General features: G+C 42.9%; 1 long non-coding RNA gene across 1 annotated transcript in view; it reads left to right on the top strand.

The window, feature by feature from the left end:
- The first annotated feature begins 3767 nt into the window (after positions 1 to 3767).
- Positions 3768 to 23388, top strand: part of LOC141140373 (uncharacterized) — a 191230-nt gene continuing 171609 nt past the window's right edge. The window contains exon 1 of the long non-coding RNA XR_012243933.1: positions 3768 to 3880. This is a non-coding gene — a long non-coding RNA (uncharacterized lncRNA). The remainder of the gene's footprint in view (positions 3881 to 23388) is intronic.

Raw genomic sequence — 23388 nt, 5'->3', positions numbered from 1 at the left:
TAGTTTATAAGAAAATGCCACAGATTCGTAAGGTCCCACTAAATACATAGTATACCCCTAGCAATCTGTTACTGTATGTATTTTGGTGGGCCTTTGAAGGGGCCTGTATGCCTCTTTTTTTTAAACTGAACTCATCCCAGCTTGCAAGATCCAGCTCAAAGCTTGCAAAGGAGGTGGCTACCAGGGGTTTTCTGTCTTGATGTTATTTGCACATGGTTCTGTACAGCTTTGTGATTTGGTCTCAACTGCAATCCTGGGCTCTTCTAACAAAGTGGAGGGTATGCAAATCATAATGTGGACACAACATTTTCAAAGAAGTTGGATGTCTCAATCAAGGCACACAATTAGAGTGCAACTATAAAAGAGAATTGCGCTAGGCGTAAAATTAGTGAATAGATAAATAATAAGGACAAAATATCCGTGATAGGAGTCCTGCTGCTGAACACTATAACCCTGATATAAGGCAAAAATTGTTAAGATAATAGACAGTGCAGCGGTGGGCATAAATCTAAATAAATTGTTATACCAACTGATGATAATAACATTAAATCAAAATAATGATATTACAACAATATAAGTGACAATGTGCCAATAAAATGATGTGAGCAATCAAAATAATTAGCCATCAGTATGAAAAATACCAATTAGTGAAAAATAAGTGTTCATAACACCTAAATATAGTCCAGAGGAATGTTCAAATAAAGTGATAAAGTCCAAAGAAAAATTTCAAAAAGGGTGTAAGATGAAGAATATAAAATCCAAATCCAATAATCCACTTGAGAGTGACGCCCACCACCAGGAGAGGTGGTGGGGTCAGGGGGGTCAAAACAGGCTTAGTAGATCACCGTTGATGTCCTGCCAGGATAGGATCTGCAGTTCCTCAGACCTCCCTTCGCAATGGCTTATGGGTGACAACCAGAAGCACTCAAGAGTATTTAGTCACGAGATGGTTCAAGCAGCAAACACTCCAGCAAGGGTGAATCACATAAAAGAAAAAGGAACTCCCATAGTGCAGAGGATCAAGTTCCATTTATTCCAGAAAAACAGGTAAAATAGCAGGTACACTGCTTTAAAAAAAGGATATACAATGCCCAAACGAAAACAAGCAGGGGAACAGTAAAAAAAAAGCACCACCGCTGTTTTAAATTAAAACCGCGCATGCGCAATGCGTGTTCATGTTGTGACCCTACGGCCGTTTTGTCACAACTGACGTCATCAGGGGTACGCAATCGCGCACGCGCATGTGCATTATATAGCCAGACGGTGCTTTGGAACGCACCGTCATTGGCTAACCTCATCTAAGCTGGACAGCACAATTGGTCAATTAAAAATCATTATTATCCTGAGGGCAGAGTAAAACAAGCCTAATTTATTGATAAGCTGCTGAGAAAGCTACTAGGCATGTAAAGAGTAGAACCCTGCCCTGGCTAGTACCATCTAGTGGACATTTTAAGAATTACAAAAAAAACATATATAGGTAAAAAACCTTATATAAATATGTTGCTGGTGAAACGCTGCAAAGCACATATATTATATAGCGTATTTTCCAAATTGATGACAGTAGTGCAAATAGCAGAAGTCAAAAACAAATAAAAAATGAATAAAAATGACTATCCAAGGTATGTATTAATTAGTATAGCTTGGAGCCTAGCAAAGTGAATCGTATACATATAGATTCACTTCCCAATAACAAAGGGATTTGGTGAAACTGAACATCTTGAATATAAATCAAATCACAATTAGAGTGAGCTGGAAATAATAATTAACAACCCCCCCCCCCCCCCGAAACAATATTTGTAATTTTTTTTAGGGGGGGCAGTTACCTTGTTTTGACTGGAACTTGCTACCACGTTCCTGCTTTGCCAAGGTAATCGGAGCAGAAGGTCGCCTCCCCTCACCCCTGACCTCCTGCCCTTGAATAAAAAAGAAAAAAAATGTCCCCCGATGCAGATCCACGACACCCGCCACACCGTTGGATCCAAAAAAAGAAAAAAACCTCCGGCCTCGTCGAATGCTCCTGCCAACTGCTTGCAATGCCGTCTGACATTTCTTAAATAGTTATGGAGCTGAGTCAAAATGTCAGTCGGTGACCCCTTGTAACATCACGGACCCCAATACTCATTTACATAGGGGGCGGACCTGGGGACCCACTTGATAAAGGGGGCTTCCAGATTCCGATAAGCCCCCTCACCCGCAGACCCCTACAACCACCGCCCAGGGTTGTGGAGAAGAGGCCATTGTCCCCATCAACATGCCTCCCAATGTGAGGCCATGTGGCCTGGTATAGTTTAAGAGAGGTGATGCTCGCTCACCCCCCCCTTTCCTGGTCTCCTGAGCTGCATGATCAGATAATTTTCTATTGCCGGTATTCTTTTGTTTACATTTCAGCTCTCAGTGGGGAGGCCCGTTGACAGCTGATGAGTTATCGGTTGTTAAGGAATGCGGCGGCTGGCTTCCTGTCCCACTCCTTGACAACCAGCTATTCTTCACAAAGAATTTGAATTGGTCGATCTTATTTCGACTGATCCAAATTCAAATTGTTCCAAAAAAAATATATAAATATATATAAATATAAAACATGATCCAATTTTCTACAGCATGGGAAAAATGCATTTCTTCCTGAGGAGGTATTTGGATATTCCCTGGATCCCTATTGCCTATAAATGTTAATATCTAGTTATATTTTTGCATTTATGAATACATCCAGCTCTTTTTAAAACATTCTACTGAGCTAGCTAGAACTAGTTCTTGAGGGCGCTTACTCCACATTTTCAAAGATTTTACTGTGAAGAAGCCATACTTAATATAAACAGTGGCCCCTTGTCCTTTGTGATGATCTTAAAGTGAATAACTATACACCAAGTTCACTTACTTCCTCGTAAAAAGAAAGCAGATTTATTTGACAGATTTGGTCTTTCTTGAATCCATGCTGCCCATCCAGCAGTTACTAAAAAATCTATAAAAAATAGAAACAATGGCTCTGAATAAACAGAGCTATACTCTTTGAAGACACATGGGGGTAAACTGTCTGAACCAGCTGTTTTTTCACTCTTACTTTGTCCACATATTTCTGGACCATATCAATTTTGAGCCATTGAGGTTCTTATATGTCAATACCATCTCCATTATGAACTCCCCATAAGTGCCCCCCTTTTCCTTTGTATACACAGAGCTAAATAAAAAGATATTAAAGTGATTGTAAAGTCTTGTTTTTTTTCCCCTCCTGTTAAGTGCCCCCACAGCAAGCAGCTTGCTATGGGGGCACCCAAGCAGAGCTGCAGCTCCCTGTATACATTCAGACATGGAGCTGCCATTCGGCCCCGCACCCTCTCTCTCTCCTGATTGGCTAACCAACTTTTGATTGAATGTCTCAGCCAATCAGGAGGGAGAGTCACAGATGGCCAAGGAGCTTGTGGACATCTCTGGACAGAGATGTATTAGGGGTACTGGGGGGGGGGGGGGGTGTAGCTGGCCAGCTAAGACCTGTCCTAGGTTGCTAATGTGACTTACATGCATATGTAGCTAGACCTGCTAATAACCTTAATACAGTTTATATGCTCACATGTGAGAGATAAAAAGCAGAGTTATTTACTGTGACTTTATATATGGATGTCATATAACAGTTGTATATTGTGTTCACAGAAGCAAGCCAGAAAGCATAGAGTTAAGTCTTTGTGACTCATCATGGAGTTTTTGGCCAATCACAGCCACTCTCACACTGAGCAAGAGTCTTGGCCAATCACAGCCAGCATTACACCTATTATTTTGTCTGGAAATTAGCCAGCACATTGCTAGATTTCATTATAACAGAGAGAGTGGACCTGAACAGATTGCAGATCCAGCCAGAGTTCAGTTTTATGGAAGCAAGTGGCCAAAATAGGTATTTAATACAGTTATATATGTTACTATTGTTAAATAATGTTATTAGAACTGTATACTGAACTAGTTATGTGTTCACTTGTAGTTCCACCAAACCAAACAAACCAAAACAAACAAATGTTCAAACAATCGAGCAAACAGCAAATTGCAATATCAAACAAGTAAAACTATTTCTTAAGCCTCAGATATACCTCTCAGAGAGATCATAAAGTGTCTAAGGAACTTTAAAGTGAAAGTACAGATACTGAAGAGAGAAATACATCTACCATTTTATGTAAAATGACAAGATTGAACAGTTGAATCGCCATTTTGTTATACTTTATTCAACACATGTTTGTACATGCACTGCCTGCTGCTAAATTGTCAGTGTTATATTTGAAGAAAAGCTGAAGTTAATAAAGAAGATATCATAGAGGTTTGGTGTGCTCTTTAAACCTACTGCTTCCATAGAACGGCGCTAGAGGAATTATAGAGTAAGAGATAGTCTTGTTTGGACTAAAAGGTCAGAAGTTAAAAATCTTCTAATGCCACAGCGCATAGGGCATTTCATACTGCTGCGCCTGCCACAGGGGGGGGGGCTGCTACACACAGAAGGCTTTTTATTTAATGCATAGAATGTATTAAGATAAAAAAAAAAAACTTCTGTCTTTACAACTCCTTTAAATAAATTTGTCTTCTCTTTGTCCCCAGCCAACCACTCTATATTATCTTATAAAGGGCCTATGTGTTCAAAGTTTTACTATTAATATACTTGAAAAATTGTTTGGGGTATGGCCTACTCTCTTTCACCACCTGTCATTCGGTTTGATTTTTTGTGACTTTGATTTCCTTTTTACATATTCTTTTATATTCTTTGTACCTTGTGAAAACACAATGGAATTGTTCCTTCATTTTTATATTTTTAAATTCCCTTTTCTTATTCTTTATAGCATATTTAACTTTGGATGTGAGCCACATACGTTTTATTTTTAGCCTTTTTGTTTCAATCAAATAAACTTTTTTGAGCCACCTCACTAAGATACAACTAATAGTGCAATTCATTCATACAATAAAAAAGAAAATCACACTATTAAAGCCATTGCTGTACAATAGAAATACAGATTACAGTAAGGTTATTAAAATTCCAGCGTAACAATAACAGAAAATTGTTGGGTATAAAGATGAATTTGGGCTTGGACTTTGAAGGCACAATATTTAATTTTGTATAATTAAAAGCTGAATTTTATTAGATGTATAAAGTATTGTATTAAAAACAAGAGAAAAAAAGGAAGCAAATACAGAAATCAGTTCATAGAGATACAGTTACAATTATGCACTCCATACATAGCTCACTATCAAGTTATATGAGGATAGAATACCGGTCATTCCACCATAAGTTACTTTGTTGTCAAAGAGGAGCTATGTAGTTATTGATAATGGGTGTCTAGAACTTGCTCAACATGTTACACGCCATAGCGCTTCTTCAAGAGCATGGAACAAATTTACTGAAATACATAAAGCATCAAATAAATATAACTCAAAATTATTAACTAGTTGATATAATACCTCAAATATAGCAATAACAATATATACAAAAATAGCAAATCTGACATTACTGAAATGAAAGCCCAGTTATCAGTGTTGATCCGGTAGAGCCCAAGCAATATTCATACATTATGGGGACGTATGTAACAACATAAATAGAAAGGTATATGATATGAGTTGTCATACGGTCCATTGGATCAAGGTGACTGCTAATAAGATAGTAATAAGAGAAAATTGGGGAAGGGAAGGGGAGGAGGAAGAAAAAGGGGAAGGGAGGAAGGGGGGGAGGGGGGAAAGGGAGAAGGAAAAAAAAAAAGAAAAAGAGAAGGAAAGGAAGAAAGGAAGGAGGGGAGGGACAAAGGGAGGAAGGGGAGGGAAGGGGTAAAGAATAGAGAATTGGAAAGAAAAAAGGAGGGGGGAGGGGAAAAGGTAGAGGGGGGAAGAAAGGGGGAAGAAAAAAAACACGAGCTATTCAATTTCTGCAAAATCATCCTGACCTTGAGATCAAGGCCTCCGACAAGGGAGGAAACATTGTTCTCATGACCAGAGTTTACTATGAATCCATGGTCATGAAGATTCTATCAAACAAACAGTGCTACTCCCGCTTGTCGGAGGCCTCGATCCTGGAATTCAAGCAAGAATACCTATGCATCATCAAATCGGCGTATCAGAGAGGCCTCATAGACCAGGATACCTATAACTACTTGAATGTAAGAAAACCTAAAGAGGCTACTTTTTATGCTTTACCAAAAATACATAAGCACCCCACGATGCCCCCTGGTCACCCCATTGTTTTGGAGATCGGCTCCCTAATGGAGAACGCTAGTCGTTTTATCGACTCCGTTCTAATGCCACATGTGTTGGGTCTACCTTCCTACACTCGTGATACGTTGGACCTTCTGAAACAAATAGAGGGTCTGCCCATCCCTCCCGATGCCCTCCTCGTGACTCTGGATGTTGAGTCACTATACTCTAGCATCCCTCACGAGCAGGGCATCAGGATGGTCCTCACCTTTTTACGCCAACAGGATCACTACAGCTGCGACTATTGTGAATTTATCCACGATTTATTGAAATTTGTGCTCACACGCAATTATTTTTGCTTCAAAGGTTCCCACTTCCTCCAGGTACAGGGTGTGGCTATGGGCACATGTTGTGCACCGGCTTACTCCAACCTGTACCTGGGGGGGTGGGAACGTAGCATTTTCTCAGATGAACGATTGACTCCATTTGTTGACCACGCCCTCATTTAGCGATGCTACATTGACGATCTATTCTTGGTATGGACGGGCACTTTAGATCAACTGGATACATTCATTGAAATTATTAACCAAAATCGTTTCAATTTAAAGTCCGTCTCCAGTAATCCTCAACAAATAACCTTTTTAGATCTAAAAATCTTTAAAGACGTTAATAATTGTCTAGCTTCTACCCTTTATAGGAAGGAAACTGCATGGAATACCCTGTTACACGCAGGGAGTACCCACCCTAGGTCACTCATAAAAAGTATCCCATATGCACAATACCTACGATTACGCCACAACTGCACGCACTTAGAGGAATTCAAGTTTCAAGCTAATGCACTTCGTGCCAGGCTTATGGCCAGGGGCTATACCAAAACGATACTGCGTAGCGCCTATAATAAAGCCATGCGCCGATCACGAAGTTAGTTATTGTACAATATGAAACCAACAACTACCAGTTGTTCAGTGAGATTCATTACGAGATTCTCACAACAACACCAACAACTTCGAGATATCCTGACTAATTATTGGCCAATCCTTCAAGAAGATTATATCCTCAGGAAATATATTGGTCCCTCTCCGGAAGTTTAGACGGGCTAGGTCCCTATGCGATCAATTGACTTCCAGTCACTACTGGGTGATTCCTAAATCTAAACAAATTAAACATGGAATATCACGCTGTGGCAAATGTCAATTTTGCCCATGGATTAAAGTAGGTATAACGTTTACACTTCCTAATGGCGAAACCTTTACCCCCAAATTTCATGCTAACTGTGATACTGAAGGAGTAGTATACCTTATGCTATGCCAGTGCAGCGCTTTTTGTGTAGGCAAAATTATTAGGCATCTACGATGCAGAATAAAAGATCATGTCTACTATTCAGCTGAAGGTAAAATGATCACTGCTGTCAGTAGACATTTAGATTTGTACCATAAATTTGATACATCTCTGATATCCTTTATGGTACTTGCAGTGGTCCCCAAAGACCCCAGAGGTGGGGAATGGGATAAATACATTCTTCAAAAAGAAACTATGTGGATAGAACGCCTCGGCGCTATATATCCCCCTGGTATTAATGAGGCTCACACATATAAGCCGTTTCTGTAATATCTATCTCTCTCTGATCCGTATTACAGGTATTTCCCTTTCAATTTTCCCTTATATATCCACTATTTTAATATGGCTTGAACTCTGGGTAACTACTTGAGCTGGTTAGTTCATTCTATTTACTTTTATTTATTTACTTATTTGCCGCCCCGATGTATCACTAAACCCTAGATATTGTGATGTTTAAACAGCCATTTTTTCTCATTATCATCTTATTATGCTATATTCTTTAGTTTAATGTTTATTTATGTTGGGATTACCACTGTCATGCTACCCATGTCAGTTTGGTTATGTAATAGTTCTGGGCATATTTTCATCATTATGCAGCCGCCCAGCGCCACATACCTATTCAGGGCTGTAGGCGCAATTGGGCAATACTGGGATCATTCCTGGCATGCCTGTGGTTGCAGCCGTATGCCTTCTGTCTCACATTACAGGCTAATTCCCTGCCAGCCTTGTGAGGGGAGGGGAGACATGCGCAGTCTGCACCCAGCGGCCGGCTTGAATGACATCACGTCGGCTCCTCCGATTGGTTGATTACAAGTGGGGCGTGTGTACAAGAGATGCTGCTCAGCGTCTCCTTATTCAGCTCTACCTTTCAGTGGCTCTCCGCCCGAGCGGCTGTTTAGACGTTTTTCCTGGTTACTTATTGATACTATGGACCAGCACTAGGTATGTGTCTGCAACTGATATATATACAAGCCATCTATCTACCATCAAACAACTGATCTATTTCTTTCTCCCCTGTCCTCCTGTCTGTATAGCACATAACTTCTTTTGCTAATTATTGCCACTAATTGACACCTTTGTATCTATTAGAAGATTTTCTTACACACGTTATTTGTTTGCACTCCAATAGGTCTTTCATCACAGATAACTATTCCGTATGCTGAATTACCATCTGAAACCACACACAGATGACTGATATTTTTGTCCTTATACATAGAGATTAACCCATTGGGGTGAATGAGATACTCCCGCTTTTTCGATAATATGCTTTATTGGATGCTTCCAGCTGCATATTTTCTATTTTAAGGATATATACCCTAAAAAGTTTTTTATTGACCTTTCTTTTATAATTTTTCTATTTGGCTCTTTATACTCCACTACTATGATTATGGTAAGTGTCATTATTAATTAATTTAAAGTGGCATTGAATTGCTGTGATATAGGACCGTAGGTGCATTTGGGCATTACTGGGAACGATCCTGGCAGGCTTGTATGATATAAAAATTTGCAAATTTTATTGTAAATTTAAATGGTATTAGATTAGTTATACACAAACTAATTTATATTTATTATCTATCATAGTACATTAATTACTAATATTGCTACCATCATGGGCCCTACTTGGAGTGCATTGCATTTTATTACACTAATAGATATCGGTTTTTAGTGGTTACCCACACTCATCCAGATCTATCATATATTCTTTATTTTTTGACATTAACTATTAAAACTCTCGCAGCCAAATGGCTCTATGTAATCTTATAATCAAATGGAGAGTCAAGTCTATTAGGCTAATTTTTATTGATTTATTTATTACAATACCCTACCCGGGTCTGTTCCAGCCAGGAGGCCACATATCCTTACCCTACCCTTTTTTCTCTGTTTTTCTTTCTTTTTCCTTTTCTCTTTTTTCTTTCATCTTTTTTCCTTTTTTTCTTTTTTTTCCCCCCTTTCTTCCCCCCTCCCCCCCCCTCTACCTTTCCCCCTCCCCCCTCCTTTTTTCTTTCCAATTCTCTATTCTTTACCCCTTCCCTCCCCTTCCTCCCTTTGTCCCTCCCCTCCTTCCTTTCTTTCTCTCCTTCTCTTTTTCTTTTTTTTTTTCCTTCTCCCTTTCCCCCCTTTTCCCCCTCCCCCCTCCCCCCTTTCTTCCTTCCCCTTTTTCTTCCTCCTCCCCTTCCCCTCCCCAATTTTCTCTTATTACTATCTTATTAGCAGTCACCTTGATCCAATGGTCCGTATGACAACTCATATCATATACCTTTCTATCTATGTTGTTACATACGTTCCCATAATGTATGAATATTGCTTGGGCTCTACCGGATCAACACTGATAACTGGGCTTTCATTTCAGTAATGTCAGATTTGCTATTTTTGTATATATTGTTATTGCTATATTTGAGGTATTATATCAACTAGTTAATAATTTTGAGTTATATTTATTTGATGCTTTATGTATTTCAGTAAATTTGTTCCATGCTCCTGAAGAAGCGCTATGGCATGTAAAATGTTGAGCGAGTTCTAGACACCCATTATCAATAACTACAATAGCTCCTCTTTGACAACAAAGTAACTTATGGTAGAATGACCGGTATTCTATCCTCATATAACTTGTTTACATGATAGTAAGCTATGTATGGAGTGCATAAATGTAACTGTATCTCTATGAACTGATTTCTGTATTTGCTTCCTTTTTTTCTCTTGTTTTTAATACAATACTTTATACATCTAATAAAATTCAGCTTTTAATTATACAAAATTGATTATTGTACTTATAAAGTCCAAGCCCAAATTTATCTCTATACCCAACAATGATTTCGGGACGTGGCACTTAGTATGTTATTTGTATCCACATTACCACTATGTGTTACTTATCGTAATTTTCCTTTCCTGATGAGCTCCATGGCAGCACAGCTGGAGTATAGGGTCCGCCCCCCATGCCTCCAGGACTTAACTCATATAAATTTGAGCCCACCTACAGCCTCTGCGTTCTGTAACTAGTCCTACCAAGCTGGGTGGGATCTGTGCTGCCATGGAGCTCGTCAGGAAAGGAAAATTACAGTATTTAAATTCAATTTTACGTTTCCCTGACGGCTCCATGTCAGCACAGCTGGGAACTAACTAGCCAAAACAGGGGAGGGATAATGATACACACTCCTCAATTCTGATTAAAAAACAGAAGCCAGGAAGCCTCTGCCAAACCCAACCTTCATTAAGCCATGAATATGAATATTTTGGTGCCCACGTAGCTGCCTTGCAGGTAGTTTCAGACACTCGGCCTGCTGCCACTCTCAAGGTCGAGACCCTTCTAGTGAAGAGTGCCGTGATTCTCCTGGCACAGCCAACCCTTTCAACTTGTAGGCCAAGGAGATGAGCTTTACCAACCAAGAGGCAATAATCTTTCAGGAAGCCATAAAATAATTATGTGTTCCACCTGGAATGACAAACAGATGCTTTGACTTCCTGATGGCAAAAGTCGCCTTGATTAAACATTTTAAAGCTTGGCCCACATCCGATGGGCTAATTTCTTGAGTACTCCCCAAAGGGAAAATAGGAGGACAACCTCTTGTGTGATATGGACTCTGAGGGTCAGTTCAGACACAAATTCGAGCATTGGCATGAGTACCACCCCATCTGGGAAGTATGCGAATATGGGTTCTTGAAACCCCAAGGCCACCCATGCTGACTCTTCTGGCTGATGTAATTGCCACCAGTAAAGCAGTTTTCAGTGACCACAGGGTGATTAAAGGCATCTGATGCAATAACATCCAACAGCAATGTGAGATCTAATTTCGGAAACAATTCAAGGTTTCAACTAGGGCTGCAACTAACGATTATTTTCATAATCGATTAATCGGCCGATTATTTTTTCGATTAATCGATTAATCGGATAAAATCATAAAAAAAATCGTAATGTGCTATTTTTGCTATTCCTCCCGGGGACACCAATGACGGGGCGCTATTCCACCCGGGGACACCAATGATGGGGCGCTATTCCTCCCGGGGACACCAATGACGGGGCGCTATTCCTCCCGGGGACACCAATGACTGGCGCTATTCCTCCCGGGAACACCAATGACGGGGCGCTAGTCCTCCCGGGAACACCAATGACGGGGCACTATCCCCCCACCCCTCCCAGGAACACCAATGGGGCACTATTCCCCCCATCCCAGGAACACCAATGGGGCACTATCCCCCCCCCCCTGCCAGGAACACCAATGGGGCACTATGTCTATTCCCTCCCAGGAAAACCAATGATGGGGCACTACTATTCCAGGCAGTCACCCCCCGGAACACCAATAATGGGGCACTCCCCCCCCTCCCCTCCCCAGGAATACTGTTAGGATGGGGCACTGGTCATAAAAATGTACTGTTTTTAATGTTAATAAAAAATATATTGATGCACTCCAATTTTTAAACTATCAACTTGTGTGATAACCACTATAATTATAATATAATATGCACAAATCCAAACATCAAAAAAAAAAAAACATTTATATAATTAGTTTTCCAGAAATATGATTAGTGAGAACGTGATAATTCCAATAATCGCCAACTACCACTTTAGTGAATAGTGCATGATAATATTAAATCATTTAAAAATAAAATGTGATAGGTTGCAAACATTTTTTGAAAAAAACTGACTGGGAGGAAGAGGAGGAAAGCAATTAAAAAAAATGGAATATTCCTCTATCAATATTCACCCATTAGTCCAATGGCAAATGCATTGAAAGGGTTAAGCTCAGTAAAGTTGGTATTCAGCCTGATAGTTAACCTCACAAACATAAATAGCTTCAAAGTATCTTTTCCAAGTTAAGAGTAAATGATGGCTTGTGCTTGGTTTCACTTTCTTATCATCTCAATGTAAACGATTCATGTGAAGAGAAAATAAAGACACCATTGCACAATGATCAGATAAGGAACACAGCAGAGAGATAACCACAAAAAGATACACTCACATAGCTTTGCAAGTGTTTAGGCATAAATGTTAAACAGTCAAGACACTGACAGCGTGACTCCCCCAGAGCTGCTGCTGCGGCTGTTCTCGTAACTTTTAATGGCAAAGATTGTCACTGGCTCCTCCTATGTTTTTATTGTGTTTAGCCGCTACCTTTCACAATGAATGTGAAGCTCGGCTCTCCTCGCGGCTTCTCGCCCTCGCCTCTCTGTTCCCTCGAGGCAGCGGGCGGAACTGAGAAGATCAGTGGGGATGACGTCAGTGAGCAGGGGGAGAGGCGTGCCGCGTACGTGCGGCGGCGCAGACGTGCCTGGTCACAAACGGCGGCGCCGAGGACACAGGAGGGAGGATTTATTTAAACGGACGGACAGAAGGAAGGTGCGGACCAACTAATCGATAATGAAAATCGTTGACAACGATTTTCATTATCGATTATTATCGATAATATCGATTAATCGTTTCAGCCCTAGTTTCAACCAAATTGCATCTTGAAAAACAGTATAATTAAGTGTTGGATGCCGGTGAAGGCAGAGATAGCCGAAATGTGTGCCTATAGCATACTTACACATAGACTTAAATCAAGCCAGGTCTGCAAACATTTCAGAACAGACTTCTGAAGAGTCCAGCGTAAAATTTTCATCATAATAATAATACTGGGAATTTATGCCATATTCTACTATAGGTATGGTTAGCACTGTCCTTTCTTGTTTTTGTAAGAGTATTCACAATCTTCACAGAGCATTCAAAATCCATTAGCCTCTGCCTCTGCAGACCTAGGCCATCAGCTGGGTCTGTCAAGTCATCATCGGCTGGATGAATGGGACTTTGGAGAATATTTGATCTTTCAGGCAGAGGGAGTCAATCCTTGACACTCATAAGGATGAGCAGAGGGTACCAAGGCCCCTTTGGCCAATCTGGGATCATCACCAGAACTGTCACCTTCCCCCGCCACAGCCTCAGCTGGAAGCTGAGAATCAGAGAGAGCAGCAGAAAGGCATAAGCTGCCTTGAAGATCCACTCTGCGGTCAGCACCTCCACCCCGATTGCTTGCTGATTCTGGGCCCTGGAATGGAACTTCAGCAACTTGGTGTTGACTGGGGATGTGAGAGGGTCTACCTCTGGAAGAAAAATGTCAAGCCCTGTTAGTTCTCAAAAGACTTGCAGTAGTCTGGACCATTCATTGTCGTCCAGACTTGTCCTGGACAAATAGTTTGCCTGAAGATTCTTCTGACCAGGCACATAGGCAGCAGATAGCTGCAGAAGATTGACCTGGGCAGATTCTAGAATTAGAGAAACCGCCTTCAGAAGGGAGAGACTGAGTCTTGTTTCCAGATGTTGGCCACAGTCTTTGTGCTGTCCAACTTTACCAGGACAGGCTTACCCCGGATGAGGTGACTGAAGGCTAAGAGTCTGACATTCTGCTCTCAACTTCAGGAAGTTGGACACCATATTGGACCCTTGAAAAAGACCATTGACCCTGAGCCCATTGCTCTTGAAGTAGGGCTCCCCTAATACTTTGCTGGTGTCTGACTGTACCACCAGCCACTAGGTCGCCAGAAGGGAATGACATTGCAGACAATTTAGTTTATTCAACCACAAGTTTAGGCCACTGGTCCATAAACCTGATTTGAATGGGAGCGAAGCGAAAGTTAAACTTAGCCTACCTGAGCTGCTTGAGAGAAGCGATTTCTATGGCTCAATCTGAGATGTGAAGGATGAAAGATCTCCAAATATGGCCCAAAATGCTTGATTGAAGGGACCATGTGTCAATCACCAAAGCCGTACCTATGTCCACAGAGGAGCCACAAAGTCCCCCTATGGCATGTATGGGTGGGACAATCCCAAAACACCAGAAAGCATCCTGACATGGAACTCTATTGACTTCTTGGTTTATGCGTTGGCTTCCCAGTTTTTCCTGGACTCCCAGCCAGAAATACAGAAGCTAACCTCTCTGGAGTGAGAGTGAGCATGGAAACTGACTATTGAGTTTTTCGGTCTCCTTTAACTCAGCAGACATTCATCTTGAGGCAGGAAGCCAAACTGACCACTATTAAATTTAGGCTTGACCTTCTACAATCAAGAAAAATGCAGTGATAGCATTTGTCCTTGAAGGCCACAACATCTTCTGATGGTAAGGTCATGTATATGGCCAATCCCACAAGGGACCTGCACTGACCAGAGGGGTGATCCCAACCCCTGGACATCTTTCAGTTCAAAAGGGCATAACTTTGACATCCTGCTGTGACAACATACTCCAATCTTGTAGAATGAGCACTTGATCCATCCAACATAAGGGAATTGTCAAGCTGTCCTCTGGGGGCATTTAAAATACTTCTAAAGCTTCACTTCTATATAAAGGCATTTCACCAACCTTACTAATCTTGACAAAGGTCGTCATCTTCCTGTTCAAAAGAGACTGAAGAGGATTGATTGGCTTGAGAAGGCCCTGCATAGAAAACTGGACATTGCCAGAATAGATGGCCCTTGCAGAAAATTAATTCAGCAATTCCTTTAGAGTGTCTTGACAATATGCTTAATTGTGACAACTCGGTCCCCATCTTCTTAATCACAGCCTGCCTGAACAAAGTAGGAATCACATGTTCATTCACCTCTTCTCGGGAATAGGCTGACAAGGGTTAATTTGCCTATGGAGTTTCTGAGACTACTCATTGGCACCATATATGACCCCTTCACAGAGTGAGTGGAAGCAACTCCTTTAGAATGTATTCAATGAACGTGACAACCTGGCAGGTGTGGACATCTTTATCACTGGCTGCTTAAACCAGCAGGGCTTATAATGTCATGCTCATCTGTCTCTTCTTTTTGGAGGAGCCCGAAGAAGATAGTTTGCCTGGAAGGCTAGGAGACTCCTCACTGATAGAAAAGACAGCCTTTTCACAGAGTGAGGGGAAACACTTCTTTAGAGCGTATTAGCCTCATGTAACAATCTGTTAGATGTCTTATCCATGGTTGCTTGAACAAAGCAGAATTTATGCAGTCATGTCCACCCGGAAATTCAGAAAATGGGCTGGTTCACCTGGTATGGCTAGGCAGCTTCTCATTGCCAGAGCAGATAACCCTTTCAAAGGGTGAGCAGAAACCACTCCTTTAGAGTGTATTGACAATGTGTTTATTGGATGTCACATCCTGTTAGGTGTCATCTTTATCCCTGGCTGCTTGAGCCAGTGGGATACATACTGTCATGCCCATCTGTGTATTCCTCTTATAGAGTCTGAAGAGGGATGTTTTGCTTGGGAAAACTATGAGACTGCTCATTGACAGAGAATTTATCCCCTTCAAAGGGTAAGTGGAAATACTCCTTTGAGTATATTGGCCACTTGTTTAATAAATAAGACAACCTGTTCAGTATCATCATCCTCAACCTGGTTGCTTAATGAAACCAAGATTAACACAGTCATGTTCCTCCACACCTTCCCCTTTGGAGAGTCTAAAGAGGCTGATTTGCCTGGGTAGGCTATTAGACTGGTTATTGCAAGAAAATATAACCATATAAAAGCAAGATTCATACCGCCATGTTTATCCATGTCTTCTTTATTGAAGAGCCTGAAGAGGGCTGTTTTGCTCTGAGACTGGTCATTACCAATAGATAACCTTCTCACAGGGTTTTGCGTGCCATTTAACAAATCAGCCTATAAAAATAATTAAGTGCAGTAAAATAGTTTGCTCAGTGAGCCTCGGTTCACACAGGGATGACTTGTCAGGCGACCTAGCCGACTGACAAGTAGTGTCCCGTTCTGTACAATGGATGCAAGTTGCTCCATCTTAGAAAAAGGTTCCTGTACAAATTTGGGGGCGACTTGCATTGACTTCTATACAGAAGTAATTTTGCAAGCCGCCGCTGAGTCGTGTCCTGGGTCGCCTGAGGCAGTTGTGCTGCAAGTCGTGCTGCCTCAGTGTGAACCGACCCTAACAAACCCTAAAGGGAGGTAGAAGCTTCCATCTACAGCCCTGATTTACCAGGTGGTTATGCCAGGAATCAAGACATAATGAAAGAGTTTTGTTCAGAACATCAACAAAAAAGTAGGAACAGAATCACAATAATATTCTGCAACGTATGCAAACCAAGGGAATTGTAGACATCATAAACATTTTTGGTGAAAAACTGGAGAGCACAAAGAAATATACAAGGATATCCTATATTTAAACAGGCCATAGCTGGGTCCAGTAGTCATCCACAGGTGACTCCTCTACCTTCTCTGAAAAGGCTGGTCTTTTGAGGGGGTTGGCACAATAGTAAAGCAAACATGAGAAGCCACCAATAGATTATTGTGTGAACAGACAAAGTTTTACTTTGTGTACCCGTTATGCAGAGTACTCCCTGTGGAGGAGCTCAGGCTATGCATAGTGGCTGCAGGGAGCAGGAAATTGAATTTCTGCTGTTTGGATCCCCCCCCTCCTTCTCCAGTGTCACATTTGGCACCTTTCAGGGGGGAGCAGATACCTGTCTAATCTAGGTATTTGCTCCCACTTCTGGGGAAAATTGCTGCAAATCCCCCCCCCCGCTGTCTTCTGGAAGACACACAGGTGCCAGAAGACAGCAGGGACCAATCAGAACGCTCAGCGCCACTTGCGCATTTGCAGTAGGGAACCAGAAGTGAAGCTGAAAGTCTTCACCCTTACCAGGAATGGCGGCAGAAGCACCCGGGAGTCGATCCGAAGATTGGCTTCGTGGGCTCCCTGGACAAGTAAAAATCCTTATATTAAAAGTCAGCAGCTACAGTATTTGTAGCTGCTGACTTTTATTTTATTTTTTCTGCCGGCAGAACTCCACTTTAAGTAAATAATAGACAGGTAACTCACTAAACATGAGGTAATAAAAAAAGAAAAGAAAAAACAAAAAGGATAAACTCTGAAAGGTGAAAGCCCAATCGCCTGCTATTTAATGGAAATACAAAGTTAGCTATCCTCAACTAGAGGCACATCATACGAAGACAAAAGGTGTATTGAGTTTTCTTCCTATTCTAACAAGAAACATGTAATACAGATATGTATAGGACTTAATGACTCATCACCATGGCAGCAACTATTCCATAACAAGTTGAGGGGGTCTCAGTTTTAGCACACTAATAATCAGTCACACTCTGATGTCATCATGTACGAATTGTAAATGAAGATGCTAAGGGCCTGCCCTTGCCCTGGAGCATTAGAGGGAAGAGGAGAGCGCTGGTTGCAAGAAGAGCAGGGGGATAAAGTAAGCAAATGTGGGATTTTTTTTGGAATCCTGGGCAAAAATGGCATTTAACCTTTGCAGTGCAGGGGAAGCCCCACTACTTGAATAGTTTTTTTCCCCAGAGTTCATCTTTGCAATGATATTCTAAGGTATTCACATTCTGGATAAAAGTTCAGTATACATTTTTCATATAGCTTCCCGTGGCGCTAAAGAGTCAAATCTTCTGATTTCAGCGAAGGTGGCAAACTTCTCCCACACCTTTGAATTGGTTTTATTTGTTGTTGCTGCTCTTGCCTCGAGTAAGGTCTCGATGACTGGGACTGAACATCCTGCTTCTCCTAGCCTTCGCCTCTCAACCTCCATGCTGCCAGATGAAGTTTGGTAGGGTTCGTGTGGCACAACTGCTTGTCCATCTGAAGCGTCACGCTGGTTCCACTTATTTGATCCTGGAAGGCTTTCAAGGCTTGGAGAAAAAAATGGTGTATATCATGCTGACATATATCTAGTAGCAGCAAGCACAACACTAATACAAGTTTAAATCAAGGAATAAGTAAAAAGTGACATCATCTGCGGTGTCTCTTTAGACGAAAGGTGATGTCATTGCGTTACCCACAAACTTCAATTTTAAGCGCTTGATCCAATTTCTAAATGTGAGTGTTTACATTTTACGTTTATACGGATTCACATCTCATTTTCATTATTATTAGTTTTTGTGGTCATTGCACAGTGCACATTAGCTTGTATGAATATGTATTTCCATGTTTTGAGCACTGCACATAATTTCACTTTTTTCAAGGCTTGGAGGGCTGCTTTCAACTCTATTATATTGGAGACTTCTCTTTGTTTGTTCTTCCACTGACCCTGGGCTAGCTGGCCCTTGCAGTGCGCGCCCAGCCTACTGCTGATGCGTCTGACAGGACTGCTAATGGTCTTGGTGGATTGAGTTGGTGACAATTCGATAGATTGGCTGGCTTCCTCCACCATTAGAGGGAATGTTTCATTATTGGTGATATTCTGATCTGCTGATGTGTGGATTGGCTCCTCTACCGTTTCAGGAATTCCACCTCAAACGTCCTCATCCACCAATGCGTCCACTTCACCATCCGAATTGTGGCCGCTAGTGACCCCAACAGCCTGAGGCAGCGGGAGTCCATGAGATATGACCGTGCTGATATCCTCTCTAGCTGGGAGATTGGTGCTGCTGCCTTTTCTGGCGGGAGTTCCACTGTGTTCCTGAATGTATCTAGGATCACCCCCAAAAATAGCATTCTATGCGTTGGTGTCGGTTGACTTTTCTGCCAGTTGATTATCCAACCCAATTTCACTAGGGTTCTGACCAGGGTTTCCCGGTGTTCCGTTAGGACTTGAGGCTCCGGGGGTCACTAAGAGGACATTGTCCAAATAGTGGGACACTTGCAGGCCCTGCTTGCGTAGCATGGCTATGACGGGGAGTAGCACCTTGGAAAATGTCCTGGGGATGTTGATAGGCCGAATGGGAAACAGGTGAATTGAAAGTGGTGTTCCATTATCACAAAGCGTAAATACTTGTGACACTGCTAATGAACTGGGACATGTAAATAAGCTTCTTTCAAGTCTAAGGATAACATCCACTCCCCCTGGCTGATGGTTTGTTTGATCGAGTCTAGGGACTCCATCCGGAAACTTCTGCACTCGTATGTATTTGTTCAGCTCCCGCAGATCTAATACTGGTCTTAGATCGCCGGTCTTTTTCTTGATTAAGAAGAGAGGAGAATAGAATCCTTGATACCTTTTCTGGCTCAGAACTGGTTCTAAAGCTCTTTGGAGGAGTGACTGGACATATTTGATTACAATTTGAGTCTTGTGTTGGCACCTGGGAAGTTTCGTGCTGGTGAACCTGGGCAACTTTGGCTAGGCTAGAAATTCCCAATGATGACTCTCCTGGATTACCCTTATGACCAAAGGGTCCTTGATTTGCTCCACCCAGACCTGCGCAAATCGGCGTAGATGACTACCAACTGGGCCTGTCTGGGCGAAGATGCCTTCAAAAGGGTTTTTGCGTTGTGCCTTGCTTGGACTTATTCACTCGTGCCACCGGTGTCTGTGGGCTCTTCCATCCTCTCCTGGCATCTCTGTTTGCCCTGAAGGACTGTCTGTCTCTCAATCTTCCTCTAAACTGTCTTCTCTCTGGCTGGCGCTGATGCATTGGCTTCAGGTCCTGTGGGATCAACCCTGACTTACCCCCTGTCACTTTTGAGATTGTGGCCTCTAGCTTGCTACCAAATAAGGCCGTTCCATCAAAGGGGATGCGGCACCAGTTGGACTTTGATGCAGGGCAGTTTTTTCCACTGGGCACGCTGGGCAGTTGCCCAGGGGCCCCACTTGCCTGGAGGGCCCCATCCAGGGCCGATCCTCATCGCTGCAATCTGCTGCTTAAGTTGACTGACTGCACTGGTTGCTCACTTGCTAGAATCGCCGGCCGCCCAGCTTCTAGCTAGCAACCAGTGACGCCAGTCAGAGGCCGCGGCCGCCCCAGCATTCATGGCGCGCCGTGGCCGCCCCAAGCGGCTAGTGAACAAGCTCCGCCCACCTCTGCCATGTTTTTCAGACAGAGTGGAGAGGGAGCAGAGTGGAAAGACAGCCCTGATTGATAGCTGGCGCTGCCTTGCTGCTGTGAGTGACACACTGTACTGCACCAGACCGGCGGCCTCAAGTAAGTCTAACACTGTCTACTTAAGTAAGTTCAAGTTGTGCATCAAACACAGCCACTCTCTGTGCCCCTCAAAAGCTGCCACTGTGCCCATCAAACACAGCCACTGTGCCCATCAAAGCTGCCACTATGCACATCAAACACAGCCACTGTGCCCATCAAACACAGCCACTGTGCCCATCAAAGCTGCCACTGTGCCCATCAAACGCAGCCACTGTGCCCATCAAACGCAGCCACTGTGCCCATCAAAGCTGCCACTGTGTCCATCAAACGCAGCCACTGTGCCCATCAAACGCAGCCACTGTGCCCATCAAACGCTGCCACTGTGCCCATCAAACGCTGCCACTGTGCCCATCAAAAGTTATATTGTCCAAACGTTGTGTTAATGTTTAAACACTGATTTTGTTGGAAGTACAAATAAATATAGCCTTATTGATAATTTGCATTTTTATTCTCGTGCGTGATTGTGTAGACAGGGCCCCAGTTTACTGGCCTATAATGCTCTTAAGATGGCCCTGCTTTGATGTACTATCCGCCATCCACGGTTTGAGCCATAATGCTCTTCTTGCCATTACTAATGACAGCATCACCCTGGCTGAGCATCATAGTGCATCGATTGCGGCCACCCCCATGAAATCGCCTGCCAGCTTGATTTCGTTCAGTATCTTCAATACTGCAGGATTTCCTGTCCCTGCCGCCAGCTCGGCTTCTGCGTTCTCTGCCCATATCATTATGGCCTTGACTAATGTAGTTAGTGCCAAAGCTGGCCTACAGGCACTTCCTACTGCTGTATAATTTTTTTTTAGTTCTACGTCAATTTTCCGCTCTGAGGTGTCTTTAAAGGTGACCGCGTCATCCATCGTAGTGTAACGAGCCTAGCTAATCTCATAATGGCCACGTCTACTAGCGGGGGTACTTCCCATGACTGGACCTCCTCTTCCTTGAAGGGGTACATCTTTTCAAATCTGTTAGCAGAGACGGTTTCCTCTCGACCCTTTTCCCTTTTCCATTCATCGTAGATGATATCTTTCACCTCCTCAATCAAGGGGAAAGAGAGTACCGATTTTTTCAGCTGCAGATAGTATTTTCTCGCTTTTGCTAGTAATTTCCTCCTCCCATTCAAGCGCTTCTCTGACCGCTTTTACTAGGGGTTGCACTAGTGTGAAGTCAAATCCGGCAAACGCTTCTTCCCCCACTGGGGTGTCGTCTTCCCCAAGGGAACCTTCACTAATGTTGGGTTCAGAATTCTTTTGCACCATTGGTGGGCTGGGAGCCGTTGTCCCTGATTGGCTGGGTCTACCTGCCACTCCAGGGAGTCTTTGACTGTCTTTTTGATTAAAGAGATCATCTTTGCTTTCTCTGTTTCCTTGTCTGTCGCTGCTTCTAAGAGACAGACTCGGCACAATATCTTCCTAGGTAATGCTTTCAGACCACATCCTAGTCATTGGTCCTCCACCTCCTCAGCTTGTAGCTCTTCCAATCCCTGCCGGCCATCTTGGCGGGGTTTTGAATGGGCTGTAACCGTGCCAGTGCTTTTGTCTGTTCTGTTTGAGGAACGGTACTGGTGGTGAGGGCTGTAAAAAATTTACTTTTATTAGCCATATGCTCTCTTTTAGTGGAGTTTAATATCTTCTTACCTAACCCTCACCTTATGTTATATGGCTGGTCTCTGGGAGAGCTCATGCTGTGGCTTTAAAAGGCTGTGACAACAAATACTTTTGTAGAATGGGCACTCACTACTACTGTTGACAACAGAGTTAGAATGTGTCTTACCTCTGTGGGAGTATTAAGTCAGGCGCGGCACAAACAGGTACAATCTGTTTAGACAAGGACACTTTCAATGTTTGATCTTACACATTTTCACTCCCTCCTACCTCCAGCAACCCTGGGTCCCCTCTTACCCGGCATCTGCCTGTCCCACTTCCTGCTTGTGCACTGGCTTACTCCACCTCCCCTTCCTATAAAGGGGGCAGTGAGAAGACTGCCCTCTCCCCAGATGTCCCTTAACTGCTGCTTCAGCCATCCTGGCCGCTCTCAGCAAACCGAAAGTCACCCGGACGCCATCTTGGTCCACCTCTGCTGACCGGAAGTCCTCCGGACACCATTTTAGAAGGGCAGAGCATAGCACGACCATCAGAAGTCCGGCGGCGCCACTTTGGAAGTGGGCAACACTCTAGACACAGTGTCCCTGCTTTGAAGCTAGACGCTCTAGGGAAAGACCCTGGACCTTGCAGCCTAAGGGGGTGTGTTATACAGCCTTGGAAGCCGTGCCAGGAAGGGAGGGAGACCCATGTCGCTCCAGGTGGTGGGGTATGTGTCCTACCTGTCTCCAGAGACCAGTATCCCAGCCCCCCAGTATCTGGACCTGGGGGGATGGCCACCCTCGTATGGGAGTTTTACAACCGAACAGAGGGGCTTCGCAACAGGAAAGAGGCTAAACCTGTGTGGCTGGCCAGATTAACCCAGCAAGGTGAGGGTAAAAATAAAAATCTTCCTTCCATAGTTGTAACCGTCATTTGAGGAACAAAAAGAGAATGCCGCCATGGGGGAGGCGACTTATTTAAATATAGTGTAACCAGTCTCCTGATTGGGCGAGAGGTGGAGGCTATACCCATACGTGTATGCTGTCATGCTTGTGTCAGGAAATTAGATTAGACTTGAGCTGTACCTGTACACTCGCTATGGACCATGATAATGTTTTCATTTGAACAATGGGCTTATTGATTTGGCAATACTGCATCATACCAAAGTATTACATATATACATTTTGAAGGAACAGACAGTGGGGGGTTTGCCCATTTTGTCTTGCAAAAAATATTACTGCCTATTCTAAAGAGAAAAAGGTTAACAAAATCAAAAATAAGGTGTTTCTAGTTGCAACACAGCACAACACATGGTAATACACTACCATGCATTGTGGTGCGTTGCATTGCAAAAAATGTTGCATGTTTTATTTTTGAACATTATTACGTGAGTGTCAATGTAATGCACCATTACACCAAGGTGTGAATGGATCCTGAAACCTGGGTGAAAACATTGTGAAACCATTTATAAAAAGACCCATTGCGT

This window comes from Aquarana catesbeiana, linkage group LG04, assembly GCF_042186555.1.
Source record: "Aquarana catesbeiana isolate 2022-GZ linkage group LG04, ASM4218655v1, whole genome shotgun sequence".
NCBI lineage: Eukaryota > Metazoa > Chordata > Amphibia > Anura > Ranidae > Aquarana > Aquarana catesbeiana.
The sequence above is the reverse complement of the archived record's forward strand: the minus strand, read 5'-3'. Positions and strand labels throughout refer to the sequence as shown.